Source organism: Chenopodium quinoa, unplaced genomic scaffold, assembly GCF_001683475.1.
Source record: "Chenopodium quinoa cultivar QQ74 unplaced genomic scaffold, ASM168347v1, whole genome shotgun sequence".
NCBI classification, from domain to species: Eukaryota; Viridiplantae; Streptophyta; class Magnoliopsida; order Caryophyllales; family Amaranthaceae; genus Chenopodium; species Chenopodium quinoa.
The window spans coordinates 99393-120191 of record NW_018744970.1 but is presented as its reverse complement, the minus strand read 5'-3'; the positions used below and the strand labels follow the sequence as shown (position 1 = coordinate 120191).

At 38.4% G+C, this 20799-nt stretch overlaps 1 pseudogene; it reads right to left on the bottom strand.

The window, feature by feature from the left end:
• Positions 1-2207: 2207 nt before the first annotated feature.
• On the bottom strand, positions 2208-16317 carry LOC110706451 (annotated as a pseudogene).
• Between the last annotated feature and the right edge of the window lie 4482 nt (positions 16318-20799).

Sequence of the window (20799 nt, the reverse complement as noted above, 5' to 3'; positions counted from 1 at the left end):
GGTGGTACCATCATAGGTACCAACCAATACATTCTTAACCTTGGCCGGCTGGGCCGCCTCGGTTATATCCCGGGTGAACGCAGAAGGTTGTTCACCCAGGCGGAGCAGACGAAGCTGCCAGTCCAGTGGCTGGACATTGTGATATGCCGCCTGACCTCCGAAGAGAGTCGGTTGCATATAGTAAGGTGGGTACTGACCATAGACCTGAGAAGGTACACATGGTGCAGCCCCAATCATCTGAGGGCCAGAGTGGACGGTATTACTACCTGTCTGACTCTCATGCAAGGAAGGTGCATTCCCCGCAGAAGTATTGTTAAAGTTGTCTAGAAAATTCGACGTAGAAGCCGATTCAGACAACTGCTGATTTCTCTTCCGATTGATAATCTCCCGGGCATCAAGAGTTGATTTTTTACATCTCACCGGCTGCTGAGTCCGGCGGGTGTTGTTGGTATTCTTCTTTGGGAGAAGAATTTTAGACCAATCAATGATCCCGGCTGCCTTCTCCTTTGGGTGAGGAGTGGGCTGCCGCTCTATGACTAACTTCCCCTTTTCCAGAGGAGTCTTCTTGGCCGACTGACCTTTACTTGGGCCAGCCCGGCTCTGGGTGATCAGCTCTTTAATTTCACCCTTGAAATTTGTCATGAACCTCATGAGTTCGTCTCGGGTGACAGGTGCTGATCCGGAGGCCGTATGGGTTTCCCCTTCCTGCTGCCCAAGGGGTCGACTTGTACCCGCCTGGGAGGCACCCCGCTCCAGAATATCTTTGGGCCGGATGCTCTTGATTCTGAGTGAGCCATCATCGGCTGTAAAGGTTTCGACATGAGGATCCTCATCCTCCTGGTCTGTAAAGACTTCTGGGTCATCACCCAGACGGTTAGGGGGTGGTACAGACTCTTGAACCATTTTCGAGGTACTCTCCCCAAAGACGGCACCAAATGTTTTGGGTGTTTTTGTCCCTCGGGAGAGTTACAACACAAAGACTGATCCGGCGTGAGATGTACCTGCAAAACAAACGGAGACACCGGTTGGATGGTGCTCCGCCTCCGACGCACCAGTTAGAAACTTGAAGGGAGAGAAAAAGGTGCGAAAATTTAAGTGGGTATCTGCTCGGATTCCAAGCTCAGGTCTTTCTCTGATGTGAGAGAATGTAGGTGTAATCAATGATTCAATATGTCCCCAAAGTGGGGAAATATCTCCCTATTTATAGGGTCCTTGGAGAGTGTGCCCCTAGTTAGGTCACTTGACCTAACTTTCAGTGGGCTGCGCCATAAAACGACGCTTCTAGGGATTTGGGCCCTTGAAGGCTGCCATTTCAGAGGTGTATCTGAGGGCGCCATGTGTCAAGAGGATGTTAAGCCACGTGGCCCATCATGAGCTCGACACGTGGCCTCCTCTCATTGGTCCACGTGTCTAGGGTATTTTTACCCTAAACAAGATTATTATAGAAATATTAGCATGAGAATATTGTAGAAATCTTGGAGAAAATTACAAAAATTACTTATATAAAAAACTATATACATATAAGAATATTTCATTAGGTAAATATTATAGGGTATAAATAATTTTCATGAAGAATTGACAAAATAAAAAAAATAAAAAAACAAAAAAAACAAAAAAGAAGGAAAGAAAAAATGGAGGGAAAATTTTTAACCAATGAATGACATGTGTCATCACTGGTTTCGCTTTAAGTATTAAGTAACTAGTACAATGCCCGTGCGATGCATGGCTTATAATATTAAATAAGATTAACTAATAATATGCGATATTAATCCAATTTATGAGTAATAAAAATATGAAACAAAACTATCATCAACTGTATATTGTGAATGATATGTCGTTTTAGAAGTGTTTTTGTTAAAACTTCTTGCTTCCTGTTCATATAAGTAATCATGCAATAAATAATTGTCTTATACGACGAAAAAAAATAACATAAACAAATCAATTTAAGCTCCAGACCAACACAATGTTTGAATAAAATTTAAATTATTCGACTCTAACCACAAAAATCTAATTAAAATACTTAATGCCTTTCAATTTCTACCTACTTCGTCCATTTGTTGGGCATTAATAAAAGTCCATGAATTGTAGCACTGCAATGTAAAAATTGATTACAAAAAAAGTTAGAGAATTTAACAATATAGATTTAAAACAACGTTGCAAATGATGAATATTAATTTATTTATTAATTAGTGTTGAGTAATACCTTCTCATGGAAAATTTTGAAATACTTCTTTATATACTACATTGTTTGTAGTGTTAGCAATATTTCCGTCCTTATTGCATATTGGAACCTTCAAACCTTTCTTGTTTGTAACTCTAGAGATTGCAACATAAAGTTGACCATGACTAAAAGCCGGTTTTGGAAGATATAAACCAAAATGTGAGAGTGATTGACCTTGGCTTTTATTTATTGTCATATCAAAACAAACTACCAACGGAAATTGTCTACGTTGAAGCTTGTTTGGCAAAGTGGTAGTATCCGATGGGCTTAGGACCATTCTAGGAATGAACACTTTATGCCCAATGTTACTACTTGAAATTATTTTGGCTTCAACAACATACTTTCCTAGCTGAGTTATCACCAATTGGGTACCATTACATAAGCAAGAAGACTGATCAATATTTCTGAGAAGCATAACAGGAACACCAACCTTCAATCTTAGTCGGTGATTTGGCAAACCGGAGCATCTAATGGTGTTTAGGAACTCGGGTGGATAAAAGTTTTCAATTCCCATGGTTGTATCTGCTTGACATATGCTGTCAGAACTCAAATACTCTATTTCTTCACCTAGCATTAAAGATAGCAAGTAATAGTCAATAAAAATCTTATATATTAAATTAAGAAGTAATCATTTATAAGCAAGTAATAATTAAAACTTTATCTTCACCTGGCATTAAAGATAACATATAATCATTTATAGCTTCAACATTTTCGTGAGTTGGTGCTAGAATTGCTCTCTCTTGAAAGTATTTTGGATCCCACAAATTCTGAAGAATAGATGGATATATAAGTAATATCGACAATTGCTTCGATCGAATTTGTTGCTTCCTTTATCAGATTGTCATCAGGAATTTCTATAGTGCCTTCACCATTATTTGTCTCTCCTACCGTGCCATCTCCAATTTTTAATATCCACTCTAAAAATTCTCTTATATCTGTATTACTTAAACTTGATCGTCTTACTTGAAGCCTCATATTTCTTGTCAATTTTAGGACCTCACAAAAATTCCACAAATAAGATGAATTGATTGTTGCAAACACAATGTCTTGTCTACTTCCCTTTGAGATAACCGGAAGGATTTGTCGAAAATCTCCTCCAAAGACGACTACCTTACCCCCAAATGGTTGCTCTGAAGGCCTTAAAACATCTCTTAAACTTCTGTCTAGTGCTTCAAAACATAATTTATTTACCATAGGAGCTTCATCCCAAATGATAAGCTTTGTCTTTTTTAAAAGCTCCGCCAAATCACTTCCAGGTTTTATATTGAATGTTGAGTCTTCCGTTACATTCAAAGGTATTTTAAACCTAGAGTGACCTGTTCTTCCTCGGGGAAGGAGAAATGATGCAATTCCACTTGAAGCAACAGGGAGCACAATTTCTCCTTTGGATCTTATAGCAACGCATAGAGTTCTCCAAATGAAAGTTTTACCCGTGCCACCATAGCCATATATGAAGAAAACACCTCCCTCCTCTTTTGAAACCGCATTCATGATTTTATTGTACACCTCTTTTTGCTCATCGGTAAGACTTGAACAAAGGACCTCATGTTCTTGTTGTAATGATGATCTATCATACTGCAACTCATCTTGAATCAACTTGTTTCTTCCTTCTGACATGAGAATATCATCTGGAAAAGGTATAATGGGATATTTTTGAAGTGTTCTACCATTACTTTGCAAAAACTTTTCTATTTCAGATAAAGTGAAATTTTTTAGCTGATCATATGTTAACTGCAAATCTATAATATAATTGAAATTATGTCAATGATTTGCATTAAAGCTTATTGTAAGTATATTATTCTATTAAATGATTAAGTGAACAATCATAATGTGAAATTGTGAGGTACGAAGTACATAATTATGTATACTCAATTATGCAAATGTATTGTTAAAACAAAAAATGAAAATGTGCGACCAAACGTACAACTAAATGTCTAAATGCATCAAAGAAATTTTCACGGATTGACCCTTCTCAAAGTTAACATGGCCTAATATATAATAAAAAAGTAAAGTTGTAACGCCCTGACTTTTAATCGGCGTAACCAGACCTTACTTAACTCGTCATTCGCAGCGGAATTAATTAACCATAGATAAACCATTTTTTACTCATCATACGAAACGGAATCAATTTTATATAGATAATCTCATAGCCACCTGTGGATTATGGGCCCACAAATAAACATACTCTTTAATGAGAATATTCAATAAATAATACAACTCTAGTCTTCCTTACTGTAATAAAATAATATCAGCTCTCGATGATCGATAATAAATAAGCCTTGATTCCATAATCCCTAAACTAAGTAAACTCCTTTAATCCTTTTGCTTTTGATTAACTTCAGCTCCATCATTATTATCCCTGTAGTTATCCATAAAAATAGAAAACAAAGAAAACACAGGAAATTCCAAAAATGAGTGGAAAACTCAGTAACATCACTCTAGCCTGTAAAAACAATTTTTCTTTCAAAATCATTTGAGCATATATCATACATACATAGTTGTAAAGAAATAATTTAACATCATTATTTTTTTAAAAGTTGTGTCGGCAAGGATCATTCCCTTTACGTAAGATCATAGGTAATTAAAAGTTTTGGACATAATATAACTTTCATTCGTGTGGGAATGTTTCCCCCTTTCATTAACATACTTTCCTCCACCTGTAACTCGCCTATTTTCCATGTTCAGTTCACTTTCCAATGCCGACAAAAGATACATCTATCGTATCATATTAAATCATTTCAGAACAACTTTACACTTCATAAAAATTCATAGCACATTGACAAATTTCATAATCATTCATTCGTAACACTTATTTGAATAAAATAATCATTATCATTAAACATTTAACAGCAGTGACATAGCAAAACAGATCACATACACATAATTTATAAATTAATAAAATAACTAGAAAAACCTGTCGTTCATAGCATTCTTATCACCTTGTATGATGGTAAGACATCTATATAAATGATCGTACATATCAATATATTATAAAACTCATAAGTCCGCGATGAGTAATGATAATAGGGTATCCTTGTGAGATCTCATAAGTCCTTTAATAGAATTCAGGAATTCGTAATTTTTTTTGGTGGACATGCTAGTTGCTAGACAGTATGACATGGCGGAACGTCTTCCGCGATGGGCCGGTGCCCATAACATAGAGCAGGTGCTTGACATATTTGGGCTGGTGCCCCATGGGTACATGCATTGCATGACCGAAACATAACATATACTGCCAGACGGACTAGGTCTTTCACTTTCATTTATTATGTTATGTATCTTTAAATAAGTTATTCGTAGATTATTAACATACTTTCGAGAGATCCACAAATCAATAGAACATTGTATATGTAAAATCATTCATATAAATCATATGGCTGAAATACATCAATAAACATGTTTATCATATCGCAAGTCATTAAAAAATATATACAAGGATATAAAAGATCATGTCGTATCATTTGCACATACCATGCTTTTAAATCATAACATGCCAAACATCATACATGTATACATGTGATACATCAACATGGCCATTTAAATTTACACACGTGCATTCATAATAACCAGACATAATTGTCACACATACGGAACTAAACACTGTTTCTAGACATATATAATAGTTACATATACAGGACTAAACACAATTGCTAGACATAATGATTACCTTATTTGATCATCCTTAATCATCATCTCACTTATTCTCCAATAATCATCATCCAAACTCTCAACCTTCGTCACTAATTCCTTATTGCCATGACTCATTCGATCATACCCAATAATAATAAATACTTATTGGTAACTTCTCTATTCAAAGTCTTTGATAAAACAAGTATAAACTTATTTTTAGAAACAAAACAAGTATTACCTCATTTTGAGTAAAATGAGCATTACTTTAAAAATAGATACTACCACTATTTATATTACTAATAGAAAATAGATTAAAAACATATATACTACTACTATTCATATTAGTAGTGAATAAGATTAAAATTATAAACACTCAAAATCATAAATTATATTTAGTATGAATAACAATAACAAAACTCATTTTAGAAATGAGTATTATTACTACGTAAGTTATCTAAGTATATGATAGTATGACCATTTAAAAGCAAATGCTACCATAATCATTAATTTAAGAAATAAGAGTAGTTTTCCCAAAGTAAAAGTCAAACTTATACCAAAATTACAAGCAAAAAGAGTAATCTCTGTGAAGAAGCATGTAGAGTTATGTATTTGAAGCAAAATCAATGAAGAAACAAATTGTTATGACTAACTTATGTATATTTAAATTTATTGTTACGTTTGTTTTTAAGTTCTTTTGTCAAAAAATAAATAAAAAAGAAAAAAAAAGAGTAACTTACTTTGGGTTTATTGAAAAGTAGCTCAAGAACTTAGTCTTAGGAGACTATTTTTGGAGCAAGAACAGAATCATGAATGATGATGGATAGGGATTAGTGAATGATGAGCGACAGCCATGGTGTCGATAGCTTCTTTAGTGGTTGGAATAAATATAGGAGTAGGGCTGTACAGAGTGTGGTTTAGACCGCACCAAACCGCAAACCAAACCGCAATTTTACGATTTGGTGCGGTCTGCGGTTTGAAAATTGCGGTGCGGTTTTTTAAAATGACCAAACCGCGGTTTGCGGTTTGATGCGGTTTCCAAATTTATTGAGACCAAACCGCACCGCAAACCGCACTTTAATGCGGTTTGCGATTTTTATATTAAATTTTCATTAAAATTATATAAAATAACTAAAATATATGAGCTAATTTTTGACTATTAGTTAATTAAAGGTTAATAAAAAGAGTTTAATATTTAAATTATTAAATAGTAATTATAATATAAAATAAAAGTTTTGTTTTAAAAAGAATAATTACAATTTTTATAAAATACGGTTAAACCGCAAATCGCATCGCACCAAACCGCATCTTGCGGTGTGGTTTGTTGTGGTTGTTGTTGTTTTAAAAGTACGGTTTGGTGCAGTTTGAAAAAATTACAAACCACACTTTCGCGGTTTGGTGCAGTATATGATCCAAACTGCATCAAACCGCACCGCGAACACCCCTATGTAGGAGTATTAAGTGCTGCTAATAAGCTTTCAAGAAGAAAAAGAAGAGATAAAGTTTGGTACGTGATAATCATGGAAATTGTGCAACAAACGATAAAAATCGAAGCAAAGATGAAATAGTCCTCTTTGCCTTACCTGTGAAGAAGTAATAACTATAGTTTGATGAAAATAGAAATTGGATGAGGCAAAACTTGGTTTTATCTCAAGTAATTTCTTAACCATGAAGGAAGAATTAGGAAGAGGTGAGGTGGTAACGTTTAATACTTAAGTAGTATTATTAAAAGAACATGAAAGAAAAGGAATGATAAGATCTAATTTGCTATTGTGATAATAATGGATTTGAGCAACCAATAATAATAAAGGAGCAAAAACTAGACTTTGTATCATCAATTCCTTAACCGTGAAGGACAAGGAGAAGGAGAAATAAAGAGGTGGGTTTTGTCTCTTTTTGTGAGCCAGGGCATTTTATTCATTTCACTGTCTCTTTAAAAATATAGATTTTGATGCAAATCTGTAAATAGTTAACGAAAATAAAAACACCATTTGAACGAAATAAATTTAACAATAAATTACTTTCTTTCGTAAAATTTGCTTCTGAAATAATATAATCTTAATATAAGATTAAGACTAAAACATTCTATCTTCGTAAAATAGAGATTAAAACTAAATTAAGTATATAATAAAGATTAGAGTATAGTAAATCATGTTTTAAAATCTCAGGTATTACAAAAGTAGTGTAGATATTTATAATTGCATTCACATGCATGAAAATAAAGAATTACATATGAAAACCAAAAGGATACAACGTAAAGTATGTAAAATATAAAAAATAAAAAAAGTTTTTTTTTAATCAAAAGTGAGTTAGTTAGGTTTAAAAAAAAGGAAAAAAAAAAAAACAAAAATTGAGTTAGTTACGTAAGTTACATATGGTAATTTGCATTCACATCATATTAATATTCTAGGGAGAACTAACGAGGAAAACTAATTAATAAGATCTAAAATATCTTACATATTAAGATAATATTCTTAAAAAAGGATATTCAAAGTATACTATTCTAATATTATATATAGGAAATTTACTTATGGTAATTTGCATTTGATTATATATATAATAGCCTTATAAATAAGAAATATTCTATACATAAAATTGGGAAATAAATTAAGGAATTTATAAAAAAATCTAGTTTATCTTAAGACGTAAGATAATATTCTACAAAATATCTTATTATACTATTTTATTTCTTTTGATGGGTACTATCTTACCATAGTAACTTACATGCTAGTATGATATTAAAAAAAAAAATTGATTCTATGAGAATTGCATTACAAGTCAAAGAATATATACATTGTACAAGTTATAAGCATAGAGTTACAGCTAGTGGGACGACATATGTTTATAGTAATACAAAGACCCACCTAATACATAACCCAAACCTAATAGCTTAAGAAAATTAATATATCAAGGGAATTACAATGTTCACCTATATAGGCTATATATTATGAATGAAGAATTACTGAGCAATTTAATAACAATCAAATCAATTCATATATAGCTTAATCTTAATTACAAATTAACTATTAAACTTAAATTTAATCTCAAGTATTGACAAACAAATATTTGCTTACCTTGAATTTGAAGACAACACCTTTGTTTGTGAAGAATATCCTACAGATAGTAAATGCCATGTCGCATTCCACACATGTTCTGGTCTTGATAGATTATCTGACAATAACAATAATGCAAAAAAGGCTCCTAAGGTAGGTTGCAGTTCCCCAAAAACTTGCTTCCGTGATTCCATCAATGTACTCTTTGTCATCATCTAACAACCCTCTTGCATAGCAAGCTTCTTAAAAAGATGAGTATAAAACACCGTTGACTGATCTAATATCTTCATAACATGTCGGACCTCTCACATGGTTCAACAAAATTCTCAAATATTACTTTCACCACAACCTGGAGGGACATGATAAATTCTTCCAATAGAAAATGAACGTTGCCTTTCTTCCCACCTGCCTTCTTTCCACACATACTTTGTTGGAAACTCAACATAAGTGAGCTTTCTAGCTCTCGCATATTTTTTATTACATTCCATCCATGCCAAAAACTGAGATTTCTCAATGGAAGGTTTATTTAATACTGCATCTATTGGATCATCATCTTCGAACATGACATTTTGCTCACCAGGAAGATGAAAACATAGTCTTTCGACTGAAGGAGTTCTATAATGCATGTCAAATCCAAAAATTCTCCACACTGCTTCACAAGGTGAAATATACCTTCAAACAATAATCAAATTAAAATTTTATTCATTACTTGTGTATTTAAATAAGTTATTGTGCAACAAAAATTTTAAATAAGTACATGAAATCATACCTACAATCGTAGTATGCTTGAATTTCGTCAACATTATCACAAGGTCCTTCAGATCCTTTAGAAATGGCAGCAGTGATCCGATCATTTCCTTTATTTATATACTTAAATAAGTACTTGATCGACCTATGTTGATTACACAACTCAATGTTGATATGAGCACCATATTTTAGGAGGAGTGTTGGATTATATGGAACAACAAATCTGTTATCCAACTTTACTCCATTCTTTTCAATAAATCTTTCATTGTCTCGTCTTCTATACATCGGATACCCTTCTTCATCAACACTTGTCTCTTGGATAAATTTTTTTGGGAAATGTTTCGAGCACCTACCCTCTTTCATGCAAGGAGAGTTTCGATTTAATTCACCGCAAGGACCATCCATCATGTGATCTCCCACAACTTTATACAACTTGGGGTCTTGTTTTGGATCAAGAATTTCAGCATATATGATTTTATAAATTTCTTGATCATTAGAAATCTTGTTTTCACGATGTAAAAAAAGAAGAATGTGAGCATGAGGCAATCCTCTCTTTTGGAACTCTATTGTGTAAACCACTAAAATTATTAAACTCAATTAATTAGTAAATAAAAAATAAAAATATATATCAAAACATAATAAAATGCATATCTAATATAATTTAAAGTAAAAAAAACCAATTTGAATTAATCATTTAAATTTTCATATCAAGTCGATATAAATCATGTCATTCATTTTTTACCATCTGAGATGAGTTTGTTGAAGGCTTCAACTTGGCCGTTTGCTTGGGGTCGATCGACTGATGCAAAACAGTGTGAGATCCCTTGATCTCCTAACCAAGTTTTGATTTGAGGCGTCTCAAATTGTGGTCCATTATCGAATACCATAGACATAGGTACCCCAAACCGGGCGATAATGTTCTTCCATATGAAGGAGATGACATCTTTTGTCTTGATGCCTTTTACCACCTCTTCTTCCACCCACTTGGTGAAATAGTCCACACCCACAAGTACATAGCGTTTCCTGCATGGTGCAGGCTTATACAGATCTAAGATGTCCATGCCCCATTTAGCAAACAGGATTGGGCTATGGGTTGCCGTTAGATTAGTAGTCGGGCGATGGATAGGCTTGCCAAATCGTTGGCACTTGTCACATTTTCTAACAAATTTCATGGCATCTGACTCCAAAGTGGGCCAGAAATAATGCCGCCTGCCTCTGACGGCTAGGGATCTGCCATCTAAGTGGGAGGCACAATATCCCGCATGCAACTCTTCGAGAACTTCTCTCCCCTTTTCCGAGGTAACACATTTCAATAAGGGCTTCAAAAAACCCTCCATGAAGAGCTCTCCTTCTCTGATCTCGAAGTTTGCTGCACGCTTTTTCAGCGCGGTTGCCTCCTGGGGTGAATCACGAAGCGTTCCGTCTGTGAGATACGCCCGGATGCCATCCATCCAAGTCAATCTTCAGTCCAGAATTCCAATGGGCTGATCATCAGATATGCTTCGTTTTTCCATTATCTCCCAAAAGACTGATCGGAGTGCATCACAAGAGGGTGAGGATGCTAGCTTTGACAGAGCATCCGCCTGATTGTTTTTCGACTGGGGCACTTGACTTAGATGAAATTCTTCAAGTGTCCACGCTTCAGCTTTGACCACCTGCAGATACTTGATCATAGCCGGATGGGTGGCTTTGAGCTCACCATGGTATTGGCTAACGACCAACTGAGAATCTGAGCAGGCGTCATTTTTTGTTGCCCCTGCCGCCTTACACATGCGGATATCGGCTAGCAGGGCTTCGTATTCCGCCTCATTATTTGAGGCCTGAAACTTGAAACGTAGTGCATACTCATATTTGTCCCTTCCGGAGATTCACAGATTATGCCTGCACCATAGCCGTTCATAGTAGAGCTCCCGTCTACATGCACCTTCCAAACCTGATCAAGGTTATCCGGAGTAGCCGGCCTTGTCATTTCGATAATGAAGTCAGCAAACGCCTGACCCTTCACCGCCTTTCTTGGTTCGTAGGTGATTTCAAGACTCTGTATTTCAATAGCCCCTTTAAGCATTCTTCCGGATGAGTCCAGGGTTGTCATTGGCTGCTTGAGGGGCTGATCAGTATAGATCACCACCGGATACGCTAAGAAGTATGGTTTTAGCTTCTTAACAGCCATGTAAAGTGCGAGGCCAAAATTTTCAACCATGGGGTATCGGAGTTCAGTATTTTTGAGCACATGGCTAATGAAATAGACAGGGAACTGATTATCGTCTCTCTCAGCAAGGAGAACGACACTAAGGGCATGATCTGAGATGGCTAGGTACATGAAGAGCGTCTCCTTTGGCAGAGGGATAACAAGCCTTGGCAAGGAGTGTAAATATTCTTTCAATTTCTGAAAGGCCGCCTCAGCATCATCCCTCCATTCAAATCTAGTCTTCTTCCTGATTGCCTGGAAGAAATAAAGGCACTTGTCACCTTACCGGCTGAGAAATATCCCAAGCGCAGCCATACAACCGGTAAGCCTCTGAGCTTTTTTAACAGTGCGGGGTGACTTCATGTCAATCACTGCCTGTATCTTCTTGGGGTTAGCCTCTATTCCCCTTTGATTAATAAGGAATCCGAGAAACTTCCCAGACTCAACACCAAAAACACACTTTTTGGGATTTAATATGACCTTATGCCGCCTAAGTGTGGTGAAGGTTTCTCGAGATCAGCAAGGTGATCTGTTTGTAGCTTGGATTTGACTATCATGTCATCAATGTACGCCTCTACATTCCTTCAAATCTGATTAATGAAGACTGTATCAATCATCCGTTAGAAAGTAGCCGGCGCATTCTTCAAGCTAAACGACATCACAGTATAGCAGAATAACCCCTGATTGGTGACGAAGGCCATCTTTTCTTGATCTTTTTTCCACAGGGGTATTTGATGGAAGCCAGAGTAGGCATCCATAAAACTCATCAAGGCATGACCGGCTGTAGAATCGACCAGACTATCGATCAAAAATGGATAACTGTCCTTCGGACATGCCTTGTTGAGGTTTGTGTAATCAACACACATACGCCAGGTACCATTCGGCTTTCTTACCAGTACACCATTCGCAACCCACTCAGGAAGTTACATGGCCGAATGAACCCGGCGTCCAACAACTTTTTTACTTCGGCAGCTGCCGCATGACTTCTCTCCTCGCCGTGATTTCTTTTCTTTTGCCGGATGGGCTTCTTTTTAGGATCCACGGCGAGTTTGTGGACAACAAGATCCGGGATGATGCCTGACATCTCCTCCATTTCAAAGGCAAAGATGCCTTTGAACTCTTTAAACAAAAGGTGCAGATCTGCACCAAGCCTTTCAAAGGCAGCCGTCCCCACCTTAATTGTCCACTCTAGACGGCTGTCGTCCAGAAGGATATCAATGTGCTCACCAGCCGGCTAGGGACGGAGATCATCTGACCGTTCCCCGGTCAGTGATTGCTATTTCTTCTCCTTCTTTACCTCCACCAACTTTTCAATTTTTCTTTTCTTTGCGGCTGCTGGAGGGGGTGAATCGAGGTCCTTGAATTCGTCAAGGTCTATTGGCTCCTTCGGCTGACCGGCTGCGGAAACAGTCGGCTTGACATTTGAGAGATAACACTCTATTGCCGTCTTCTGATCCCCGTTGAGGGAGCCAACAATGCCATCACCCCTTCCATATTTGAGGAGCATGAGAGCTGGGATGATGACGGCCTTGCACTCGTTCAGATTAAGACGGCCAAGAATGATGTTGTAGGAGGTCAACTCCTTAACCACCAAAAATCGGACGACCATGTGTCGCCCTTCCCCCTTCTCCCCCCATCCAGATGGGAATGTTAATTTGCCCGATTGGGTGCACGACCCCTCCCCCAAAGCCAACCAATGGGTGGGAGACGTCGTGCAGACCATCCAGCCTGTAATTAAGCCGGGATAGACACTTGTAGCTGATGAGATCAGAGGAGCTACCCGTGTCTATGAGGATCCGGCCAACCAGCTGGTTGGCGACCTTGCATTCAATGACGACTGGGTCGTCATGCGGTCGACGAACCTTGCCTCGATCCTTGTCAGTGATGAGGACGTCTGGGAATCTCCCGCTTGAGGACGACTGTCCATCATCGACTGAGTGGATCATCCTTTTTAGATGATCCTTGGTGCCCTGGATGGTCGGGCCACCGCTTGCGAATCCACCTGCTATGGTGTAGACTGGATCCTTATCAGTATCCGAACTACTAGTAGGCTGGACAGTTTTTGATGACTGCCCCGGATTCGTCTTAGAAGCCGCTTTGGACTTCAGGATATAGGATTTCAGTAAGCCCTTGTCATCCAGACGGTCCAACGTCCGCTTGAGACTATAATAATCGTTGGTGTCATGGCCCACCTCCTGATGGAAGTGGCAAAATTTATTCTTGTTCCGCGATTGAACAAAACTCTTCATAGGATTCGGCTTCTCGATAGTCAGCCGGTCCTTCACCTCTGAAAAGATTGTGTAGCAGTCTTTATTGAATTCATACCGCGAGACATACAGTTTGGATTCTTTCGTCTTCTTTTTGGACGGTTGATCGGGTTCTTAACCACCCAAACTTCTTTTCTCTTTTTTCTCTCTTTAACTTTCTGAGCCGGCTGAGCAGACCGACTCTCTTTTTGATTGTCGGACTTCTTTGAGTTTGACTGGTGGCTGGACATGCAGAGGTCGGTAGCTTGAATAAAGCTCTCCGCCTCTATCAACGCCTCTTGAAGGGTGAAAACCCTCTTACGAACAAGGTCGAACTTAAAGGTCGACCCGTCCTTTAGACCCTTGAAGAAGTCTGTATAGGCTACCTTGTCAGACAGCCCCTGAATTTGAATTCTCACCAGGTTGAACCGCCTGACATAAGAGCAGAGCCTTTCTCTATCTCCCTGCCGGATGGTGCTCAAGTCGAGGCTTGTCTTTTTGGCAAGGATGTTCATCGAGAAGTTGGAGGCAAACAGGAAGGCAAGCTTCCTGAAGCTGTCGATGCACCCGGGCTGGCAGGTTGCCAAACCATTGTTGGGCAATGCCCTTCAATGTAGCCGGGAAGCCACTACAAGAAAAATCTCTTTTCGTAGCGATTATTTCATAACGATTGTACATTCGCTACAATATGCAAGTATGTTTGTGAAATAATTAAGGATGTCGTATCATGTCTACAATCGCCATGGTTTTCCCATATAAATTCGATACGGAAAACATAGTAATACATATCAACACTATTTTTACACATTTATATAATTTTGAGAAATTGTATCATTTACAATCGCCACTAAATCCTAAATATTCGATACGAAAAGCCTTTTCAACACTAGATATATAAATATTGTTTGACAAAGAATACATAAAATATGTCATAGCTTATTGGTGAAACATTTAATATAAGAGTTTGAGGTTGCATGTTCGAATCTTGTAAAGATCATACGCATGTTTTTTTTTTTGAAGAAAATGAGTTAAACATTTATAGCGATTGTAATCGCTACAATAATCACCACAATTGGATGTAGTTTTTCGTATCGATTATTGAGGCCAACCCCAGCAATATTGAAAACCACTACTAAAGGCTAAGGCAACGGGGATATTGTATCGAATGACCATTCGTTGGGAAAGCTTTTTGTTGCAATTACAATCAATACTAAAGGTTAAAATAATCGCTATGAAAAGGTTATTTTCTTGTAGTGAGCACCGACACCACATAGCATCCTCCAGCCCCTACATGTGCATGAGGTTAGATTAAGCCATGAGGTGGTCCTCCGGGTTCGTGGTACCATCATAAGCACCTACCATCACATTCTTAACCTTGGTCGGCTGTGCGGCTTCGGTTATCTCCTTGGTGAACGCGGAAGTTTGTTCACCAAGTTTGAGCAGTCTGAGCTGCTAGTCCAAAGGTTGGACTTTATATGCCGTCTGACCCCCAAAGAGGACCGGCTGCATGAAGTGAGGGGAGTACGGACCGTAGACCATATGAGGTACATACAGTGCATTCACAATCATTTGAGGGCCAGAGTGGACGGTATTACCGCATGTATGGCTCTCATGCAAGGGCTGAGTATTCCGTGTTGATGTGTTCTTAAAGCTGTCTAGAAAGCTCGATGTAGAGGCTGACTCAGACGGCTACCGAACTCTTCTGCGGGTAATGATTTCCCGAGCGTTAGGAGTCGATTTTTTGTTTTCCTCCGGCTATTTAAACCGGCGGGGGTTTCTTGTGTTCTTCTGGGGAAGAAGAATATTGGACCAGTCGAGGGTCCCGGCTTCCTTGTCCTTTGGATGCAGAGTCGGCTGCCTGTCCTTGACTGGCTTTTTCCTTCCCTGAGGAGTCTTCTTTGCCGACTGACCCTTGCTTGGGCCAGCCTTACTCTTGGTAATCAGATCCTTGATTTCACCCTTGATTCTAGTAATGAATTTCATGAGTTCGTCCTGGGTGACAGGGGCGGATCCACCTACTGTACGAGTTTCCCCTTCCGGCTGACCTGGGGGTCGGCTTGTACCCGTCTGGCTCTCGCCCCGTTCCAGAGTGTCTCTAGGACGAATGCATTTAGTGATCAGGGAACCATCTTTGGCAATGTAAGTTTTGACTTGAGGATCATCATCCTCTTGGTAAGTAAAGACCTCTGGTTGGTCAACCGGACGGTCAGGAGGTGGTACAGACTCTTGAATCATCCTTGAGATACTCTCCCCATAGACGACGCCAAATGTTTTGGGTATTTTTGTCCCTCGCGAGAGTTACAGCTCAAAGACTGGTTGTGCGCGGCCTATACCTACAAAACAACGGAGACTCCGGGTGGTTGAAGCTTTGCCTCCGACGGTCAAGTTAGTACTAGAAGAATAATGGGAGAAAGTGCAGGTAAGATCTTCTCGGATTCCGAGATCAGGTGATTCTCTGATGTAAGAGAATGTAAGGCATGCTGTAATAAATGTAGATGTCCCAAAATTGGGGGAAATCTCCCTATTTATAGGGTCTTTGGTAAATGTGCCCCTAATTAGGTCATTCTGACCTAGTTATTATGGGCTGCGCCGCATTGCGGCTTTTTCGGGATTTGGTCCGACGAAGGCCGCCTTTTATTCCCAAGTTCTAGGAGAGACACGTGTCAAAAGGAGATTTGCCCAATTCGGACCAACCAAAGTGTGACACGTGTCAAGGCCTGATTGGGCCACGTGGCATGGGTAAAATTATCCAAAACAGTTGCCTTAGCCATTTTCACGGTAGCGATAATGTCTTAGATTTTCCTATTTTGAGTTTTAAATAGAGCAAAATAGGTATTTCTAGGGTGTTACATAGACAGCCGCAAAATGGCGCCCCAAGGGGACACATGCCCTCTCCTGATTGTGCCGCGAATCAGATCACGCCATCCTAGGTCACTAACCCTAAAGGCACATCATTTCGCACCCCTATAAATACCCCAATCACTTATGATGGGAGGGGTGGATTTAAGACATTACATTAAATAGAGCATAAAATTAGCTGCAACTTCTCTCTACTTCCTCTCTCCAGTTTATCGAATTCCGGTTACTAACTTAACCTTCGGAGGCGAATATTATGGCAACGGAATATTTGTGTTTTGCAGGTTTTCGAGCCATCCTGTCCGCAGAGCGTGACCAGTATCCTAAGGGATTCCAAAAATAACCCCGAAATATAATCATATCATAATAAATAAAAATAAATTCTCCCTTCGTTTTTAAATACTTGCTTCAATTTCTCCATGCACGGAGTTTTAGGAGAAATTGGAGAAAGTAATAAAATATGGAGATATGGGGTAGTTGAGAAAATAAAGAATTGTAAAAAGCAAAAGTAGTGGATGAATAGGAGGAGAAATGAATATTATGTTGGGTTCACTAAGTGTGAGAATATTATGTTAGGTTCACTAAGGGTATATAGTGATTTTTTGTGAAAACTTATTGGTATTCGATGAATTTACAAAAGTTCATGGATATGTGGTGAATAAACAAAAAAAAATCATGGGTATATGGTGAAAAAACCGATTAAATATTATAAAACCTTTCCAAAAAATGAAATGGAGCAAGTATTTAAAAACGGACGAAAAAGAAAAGTAGAGCAAGTATTTTAAAACGGACGGAGTACTAATCCTATAAAATTTGATCCCTAGAGCACAAGTCCACAATAAAGTGAGGTGAGAAATGACGACACTACATCACTACGTTCACTACCTCAACCTCAAATTCCACAGACGGAGCAATGTGCTATACTGTATACACATATGTAGAATCTTGTTTCAGGAGTGCATCTAGGCGCATAGGGCCTATGTATTTGGCATACACATAGGAAGGCAATCTGGAGTTCGATGGTACATTTTCTCTTTTATTTTAGTATAGTGGTACATTTTTGTGTACTACTATACATGTATAATGTACCATTAAAGTATAAGTTATTTGAATATTATTTTTTATGTACTATTATGCAAGTAGTGGTACATTTTATCATCATATTTTCACCTTCAGATTCCAATTATTTATAATAATGCCATCCTATTTGCATCCTTAATACATAGGGACTATGCGCCTAGAGTTTTCCCAAAAGTGACACCAAAAACGAGTATGTCTCAGCCCTGCACCGTGCTGTAAATAGCACGGGGGGATTTTGGGGTTTTCTCAGTTAAGTGAGTGTATTTTAATACTTCATACGTATATAAGTACAAATATAAAAACACAACATACCCGTTTGAATTAGAATTTCCGTTTCTTCATCTCCCACAAAGCTTAAGTTTTCCCGCTTGTGTAGAGTTAGTGCAGAGGTCTGTTCTTCACCATTTTAGTCCACGAGAGAAGGGTATTGATCAGGGTAGACTTCACATTTCTAATGAAGGGACGAGGTAAGTTTCAATTGGTAGTAGTTGTAATTTAGGGTTTGAAGTTGCGATTTTGCGACACTGAATGGGTCAAATGTTGATTGAATTATTAGCGGATTGTGTGTAATTGTTAATTGATATTAATCAGTAATGTAACTGTTAATGCAATTTTGAATTAAAAAGTAATTTTGAAATTAGGGTTTGGGGTTTTGCGAAATTGGTAACTGAATTAATATAATAATCGCATAATTGTGATATTTAGTGTTTGAATTAAATTATTAGTTTGAAATTAGTGATGATTTGATTTTGTGATGTTTGTTTAGAACCCGCATGTAGAGAATTATCTGATATTAGCTTTTATGAAGTTGTGATATATAACTGTATGTGTGGCCATTTTGTGAAGTCGTGTTGTTTTTTTTTGCAATTTGGTAATTGATATTCATGCATGCAGTTTGGTAGTTGATTTATATTTGGTTTAATTGTGAAGTGTGTAGTTGCAAATTGAGTATTTGATTTATATATGATTTAATATTTGATTAATATATGATTGAATATTTGATTGGTTTTTTGACTGAATGTTTGATTGAATATTTGATTGAATATTCATGAATTGTGAAGTTGCATAGTGAAGTTTGAATATTTTATATTCATGAATTGAAAGGTTGAAGTTGATTGAATATTGATGAATTATTGTGAAGTTTTAAGTTGCATCATTGTTAAGAGGCATTATATGAAGTGGGTTAGTCCTTCTTTGATATTCAGGTAAAGGGAAGGCCATAAAGGGTCGCAGCAGGAAACAAGTGACTGAGTATCAAGTAGAATCATGTGATGAATCATCCTCTGAATCTTCGTCAAGTGGGTCGATGTCAGAATCTGATTTTGAGTATGAACCTGAACCAAAAGTTGATCCAGTAATGCAATATAGTGTTGTGTGTAGTGATGATGTTAGTGAATGTTACAGCAGTTGTTTAGGGTGAAAATACCCTAAGACACGTGGCCCAATAAAGGCTTGACACGTGTCAATCCTTCAGCGGTCTGCAAAGGCCCATTTCCTTTGCAGACACGTGTCCCTTATACCCTAATTGAGGTACAGTTCTCCCTTACTATAAATAGTAAGGGTAGACCTCATTTATGACACAGACACATACATTAATTGCAACCACAAAAAAAAAAAAAACAAACAAAGTCCAAACCTACGGAAACGCTCTCGAACCGAGAAGCTTTTGCTGTTCTTATTCCACTTCGAAAAGATACTAACTTAATCTTCGGAGGCGGAACTCCCACCCCCCATCCGGAGTCTCCGTTACTTGTGCAGGTACAGGCGCAAGAAGGAAGTCGGCTAGGTGCAGGTACAGGCGTAAGAAGGAAGTCTGCTAGGAAATTGTAACTCTCCCGAAGGACACAGAAAACCCCCAAACATTTGGCGCCGTCTGTGGGGAGAGTACTTTCTAGATGACATCTGAGCCTATACTACCTGGTAAAGGCAATCTGCCTACTGGGGAGGTTGAGGTCCATTCGGACCAAGATACAGCCGATAACTATGACTTGGAAGCCTACACTGCTGCAGATGGCTCTTTGAGGACCAAGAACACCCGTTCCAAAGATAAGAGAGAACGGGAAGGGAACCAGGCGGCTCCTAGCAAGCCAACTAGGGGGCCGCTTGGGTTAACCTCTACCGCTGGAGACTCCCCAGTCTCCAGAGATGAGCTCATGAATATGATGATGAGCTTCAAAGGAGAGATCAAAGGAGAGATTAAAGGCCTTCTGGACTCCACAGCCGGCCCCCGTAAGGGTCAGGCGGAAGAAAGGCGTCACGGTAAAAAGACGGCCAAAACAGTCAAGGGTAGAGCATCTACCCCACATCCGAAGTCAGACATGCCAGCTAGGCTCTTTGATTTCTCAAAGATGCACACTCCTATAGATGGAGTCAGAAAGCCCGTCCGGCACATTCAGCCGGATGGAACCAAGAAAGTCTATTCTGATGCCCGGACCCTCATCCAAGATAAAAAGACTCAGCGATCCGAGTCGGCATCAACATCGACCTTTCGAGACAGCTTTCCCAGTCGGCCAAAAAGGAAGACAAGAGAAAGGGGGTATGGGCGGCAGACTCATCCGGACAACCTTTCCAGAAAAGGAAGAGGTCGGATCCGTATGTGCCAAAGTACGAGTTCAACAAGGACTGTGCCTCCATTCTCAACGAAGTAAAGGACCGGTTGAATCTTGAAAAACCGTCTCCTATGAAGAGTCCTCTAAGCGCCCGGGATAAGAGCAAATATTGTCTTTTTCACGAGGAAATTGGCCACGACACTGAGGGTTGTTTTAGTCTCAGGCGGCTCTT